Consider the following 5,735-nt stretch of genomic DNA (forward strand, 5'->3'; position numbering starts at 1 on the left):
TGAACAAGAACTCGAAAAATGCAAGCATTGTCAGCAAATAAGGACACAGATCCAATCCCTCAAGAAGGCCATCGAAACAATGAAATCAACACAACAACCAAAACCATCAGAGTTCAGCCAGCCAAGCGTGGTAGACAAATCAGGTGAAGAAAAAATTTCAGAAAATAAAACAATTGCTGAAATTATCAAAAAATCCACCCAAGATAAAAAATATTATGTAATTTATAATGGCCCCATGAAGGGAGTATATGATGCCTGGGAAAAAGCAGCACCATTTACACATCAATCAAGGATAATTCATAAATGAGGATTTTTAACACTGGACGTAGCAAAGGAATCCTTCAGGGAATATGAAGCTCTTCATCCAGAGCAAACCCTAAAAAGAGCAGATAAAGCTCCAATTCAAACCCAGAGAACAGGGATAATAAGAAACATTCCTACAAGGGCTGAAATCAAAGAAAAGAAAAGGGTCTGTAGATCAAATCTCAGAGAAACCCTTAACATAGTCCTGAATTGGACTGAAGAAAAAAGGGCAATCTTGGGATATTATCCTATTGCCAAAGAACAGCTAACAAAGCTGGTTATATTTCCATATGCTTCCCCATCTGACACCTATCAGTTTTTTCAGTATGGATTAATTGATACAATTTTAATTTTTAATGATCTAAAAATTATTAGTGAGTTTCCTGCAGGATTCATTGATGCAGTAAAGAGATTTAAAAATATAATTGACAATGTAAATCCAAGGAATATATCCCTAAAATTTACAAACAGTCAACCTATTTTTAATGAAGAAGAAGAATGCTTGGTTCCAGCACACCAAGTAATACTCATGTCCGTCTTCCCAGGAAATTTTCAACCAATTGATCAAGTTCAAAATTTAACAATCTACAGTCATGAAGGAAGACTAGCCAGCACCAAGATTTAACAATTTACAGTCATGAAGGAAGGCTAGCCAGCACATTAGCAAGGGTCTTTGAAAGAACTCAAAAAATAACGAAGGAATCTCACACAAGGATTAATTATAAAAGTACAAATACTCTGCTTGTGTCCAGTAAAAGAAATGAAATTGAAGAAAGAGAGATGAGACTCTTGGTGAAATTTGAATCAGCATTCTACAACTTATCTGGACTTTTAGAAAAGCTCCCTGAAGGGATAAAGAGGAATCTCTGCTATTTAGGATGGGAATTGTCCATCAAACCCAACTATTATAAATAGGTTGCTTAGGCAATTGTAGAAGGCATCAAACAATAGAAAGAAGAAGGCTAAGAGTACTCATATGCTAGGAGAGCAAGGAGGAAGCTGCCGAGACGATTCTGTAGTCTGAAAAAAGAATTCCCTTAGGAAAAAATAGTTTTAAACTCCCATCTGGAGTTAGTATCTATAATCTCCCCTCTGAAGATAAAAACATCTTATGTAAAATATTATAAATAAAGGAAGTTTTTCTCCAGAAAGGTACGCCTTTATCCTAATCTCTTAGTTATGAATTATTTAGAAAGTTTAGAATTAACGGAATAATCTGATTATTATAGATTATCTGCTTTATTAGATGATGAAAAACAGGCTGTTCTAAAAACAGAATTAAATCTCAAATCAAATGAAAATTTTAATAAACAAAATCTTTTAAAAGAAGTCTTTAATAGAAAAAATATAATATACTATGGAAAAATTCAACTTGAAGCCCCTATAAAGATAAAATCTGCTAATGGAGAACTTGAAATAGCTTTGATAAATGATGAAGAATTGAGTAAACAGATTGAGAAAATTAAGGATCAACAAAAAAGATCTAAAATTGGATGGATCCATATTAGTACTATACAAATCTTAATCAAATCTACATATATGAAAGGAATTAATTCACCAATAAGCTTAGCAATCTGTGATAAAAGAATTACTGATGACCCAATAGATCAAATAATTGGAATTGTTCATGGAAACTTGGCAAACGTAAATATTAAATTCAATGCCCATCTTGGATACGCTATACCTTTATCAACTGAAAATCTTGGAAGATCTATAAGCTTAGCTTATAAATTTCACAGAAAGAATCTAATGGAACAAGATGATGAACCATTTTCAATTACATATGCAATAAATTATGCTTTAACAAATAGTCATCATAGTATAATATTTAAAAACAAAGAAAGAATTTATGTTGATGAATTATTTCAGAAAATTGTAAAAACAAAAATACCAAAATATAAAGTTATTGAAAACCCAGTTCTATTATTAAAAGAACCATAAGGAAAATTAGTTTCATCGAATTTTCAAATAAGAGAATCCAAAACTAATAGCCCTTTAAGTTTATCTAAGTTAAAAATCAAAGAAGAAAATTCTGAAATAAAAGAACTAACAAAAAATGTCGAAAAATTAAACGAAACCCTAAACATTAAATTATGACAGTAAATAAAGAAGAAATATATGTAACTTATCAAGACAAGAAACAAGAGCTCTTTGAAAGAAAAAATCGGTTGAATTATTTACAGTTTTCTGAAATAAATCAAAGAGCATTTAAAGCCCTAAAAATAATCTATGACAAGTTGAAAAGAGAAGTCGAAGAGCTAGAGAAATTAATAGAATTTCTAGAAAATAGTGATGAATCAATGATAGAATTTGCAGAAATTCTAAGATAAATAATGAAGCATACAAAGATTGAAAGACCAGAAAATAAAATAAAAAGGAAAAGGGCGAAAAAATTAAAAAGTAAAATAAATGAGTATAAAAGGAAATTAAATAATCTTCAGATCGAAATTGATGACCTTATAATAAAAATGATAGAAATAAGAATAAATATAAACAAGTTGGAGTTAAACTTAAAAAAATTATAAATGCCTGGAAAACCATATTATGACTTAAAAGAATTAAAGCTGTTAAAAGAAAAAATGGAAAATGAAGTTGAAAAATTAAAAAGATATTTAGAAACAACAGAAAGTGTAGAAATAAAAGAAGTTTTTGAGGATTTAAGAAATTATATTAAAGAAAAAGACAAACAGATAAAAGATTTTATATACAATAATCCATGCAAAAAAGAATATTATTAACTAAAACAAGATTGAAAAACTATAAAATTCAGAATTATAAATACTAGTAATACGGTCAAAACTTTTTATTATGAATTGGCAAATTATTCGAAGAGTTAATAGAAATTTCGAAAAAGAAATTAGGGAAAATGACACTCCCCTCCCCTGAGAGATACTAAAATGACACTCCCCTCCCCTCTATTTGTAAAATGTATAGTTTAATCCATTTAGTTAAAAATATTAACAGAATATTTCATTTAAAAAAATTAAATATTTTATTCAATAAAATTAATATTCTAATTTACCATACTATCCCTTTATATTTATTTACTAACTAAACTCAATTTCTGAACTAGGATTCCAATTCCCTCACAGTCGTGTTCCAGCGCTATTTCTCTTTCAATCTCTTCAATTTCCTTTGGTTGTCTCTGCCATCGCTACCTAGGTGTTGCCATTGCTGCATAGCTTTGTGTAATCATCGCCGTTATTATCAATTCAAGTAATAAGGTTTGACATCCTTTTCTCAAACTCAATTAATTTACAAAAAAAATTCATATCATTGGCAATTCTGGATATATCCCTAAACCCTTCATTTTTGCTATCCCTAAATCCTTTTCTTCGTCGTTTCTGTTATAGTTATTCATTATTAATTACGCCAATTTTTTTTTTCATATTAGGAAAATGTCTACCAATATTGAAACTATATCTAATGTTAATGAGTACGATGGAACTGAACCCTCTATTGAACAATTATTTACCGATAGTGATGAAGAATATGATGTTAATAAGGATCAATGCGTAGAGAGTTATTTGGATGATGAGGAGTGGAATGAGGATGACTACACTTCAGAGGAAGAAAGTGAAGTAGAAGTTAACATAGAGAATAAAGGTGAGATAATGAAAAGATTTGATGTTGAAGATAATGAAAAAATTAGTCTAGAAAAGTTTATGATATTTGTTGACGTACATGAGTTCAAGAGTGTATTGAGAGATTACATAATTCAAGAGAATTTTGATATAATAAGAGTGAAAAATGCACTATTTATTTGATGTTGCAGGGTTAGATTTAGCTAACTTTACAACAAATATATGTTTATTAATAGCTTTTGTAAAAGCAAAAAATTAAAATGCACTATTTATTTGATGTCGCAGGATATTAGAAAAGATAAACTTCTTAGAAAGCATTCTTCAAATTTGACGATTCAATGAGTATTTAGAAGTTTCAAGAGTTGGGTATTGGAGATTGCAGCTTGTACAAGGGACAATACACCAACATAAAAACATATTCTATTATGCACAATGCTCTTTATTTAGATTAAGAAACTTACTTTGTAGGGATGTGAAGGAATGAGATGTTGATTTTTTAAATTTGGGATTTATTCATCTCGACTTGTTTTTAAATTTTGATAAAGTTGTTAATAAATTTCAATAGTTTTATGAAACAAATTATTTATCAATATTAATTGTTATACATATTAGTAATGGTAAGATTTTTTATTTAATGTTAAAATAATAGTAAAATATAAAAATAATTATTAACAAAAATTTTGGTAAAATCACAATTTAATAATTAAAAAATTATTGAAGGGTATATTAGAAAAAATAATTTAATTATTAATTTTTTAAAAATATTTTAGTAAAAATATAATTTAATCAATAAAAAAATAATTTATTAAAGGGTATTTTAGTAAGCAAAATTTAATGACAAAAAAATAAAATTTTTTACTAAAGGATATTTTTGTAAAAATAATTTTGTTTTTCAAAAAAAAATGAATAAAGTTAACATTAGTTAACACAAAATTTAAAATGGATTAAAGAGGGGTTTTTTTAAAGGTTATAGGAGAGGGGAATGTATATTTTATAAATAGAGGGGAGGGGAGTGTCATTTTTATATCTCTCAGAGGAGGGGAATGGCATTTTCTCTTTTTTTAAAGGTTATAGGGGAGGGGAATGTATATTTTATAAATAGAGGGGAGGGGAGTGTCATTTTAACATCTCTCATAGGAGGGGAATGGCATTTTCTCAAGAAATTAAAAGAAAAGACAACTTTAAAAATTGGTATCAGAGCCAAGTTAATGATTAACGATTAAGGATAACACTTTCTCTTTAAGCAACACTTTTAGTGATACGCTTTTAAATCAAAATCTGTACAAAAATGCATCTGTACAGTAGATAGACCCTATAACTTATAAGCATTATTTTTATATATTTTTTTGTTTTTAATATTAAATGTGGTAGATAAAAAAGCAAGAAACGATAAAAAGTTTATCTTTTATACCCTAAAAAGAAAATATACAAAATTGAAGTATTTAATGTCAACATCTTCATTGAGTAATCATTTACTACTATTTATAATTTAAACATTACTTTTGTTACATGGCAAGGGAATTGAAATAGCAGAATATATAGAAGCCAGGTTTATATCATGAAGCTGGTCTCTGTGATCATTTGCTGATACCAGAAATAATGCTTACTAAATTTAATTTTGCTTGTAGTGTTAGATATTACACTGCATTGACAATAGCTTTATGACTAACACTACTAATCTACTAAATATTCCTTTGGTTTTAGTTTCAGTAAAGATCAGTAACTATCACTAATTACGGATTTCTACCATAAAAAAATTATGCATTAATTGAAAAGTTAATTATGATGATAGCCAAACAGAAAGACAAAATAATTAATATAATTACACCAAGTGTAGATATCATAAAG

The sequence above is a fragment of the Arachis duranensis genome, chromosome 9, assembly GCF_000817695.3.
Source record: "Arachis duranensis cultivar V14167 chromosome 9, aradu.V14167.gnm2.J7QH, whole genome shotgun sequence".
Taxonomy (NCBI): Eukaryota; Viridiplantae; Streptophyta; class Magnoliopsida; order Fabales; family Fabaceae; genus Arachis; species Arachis duranensis.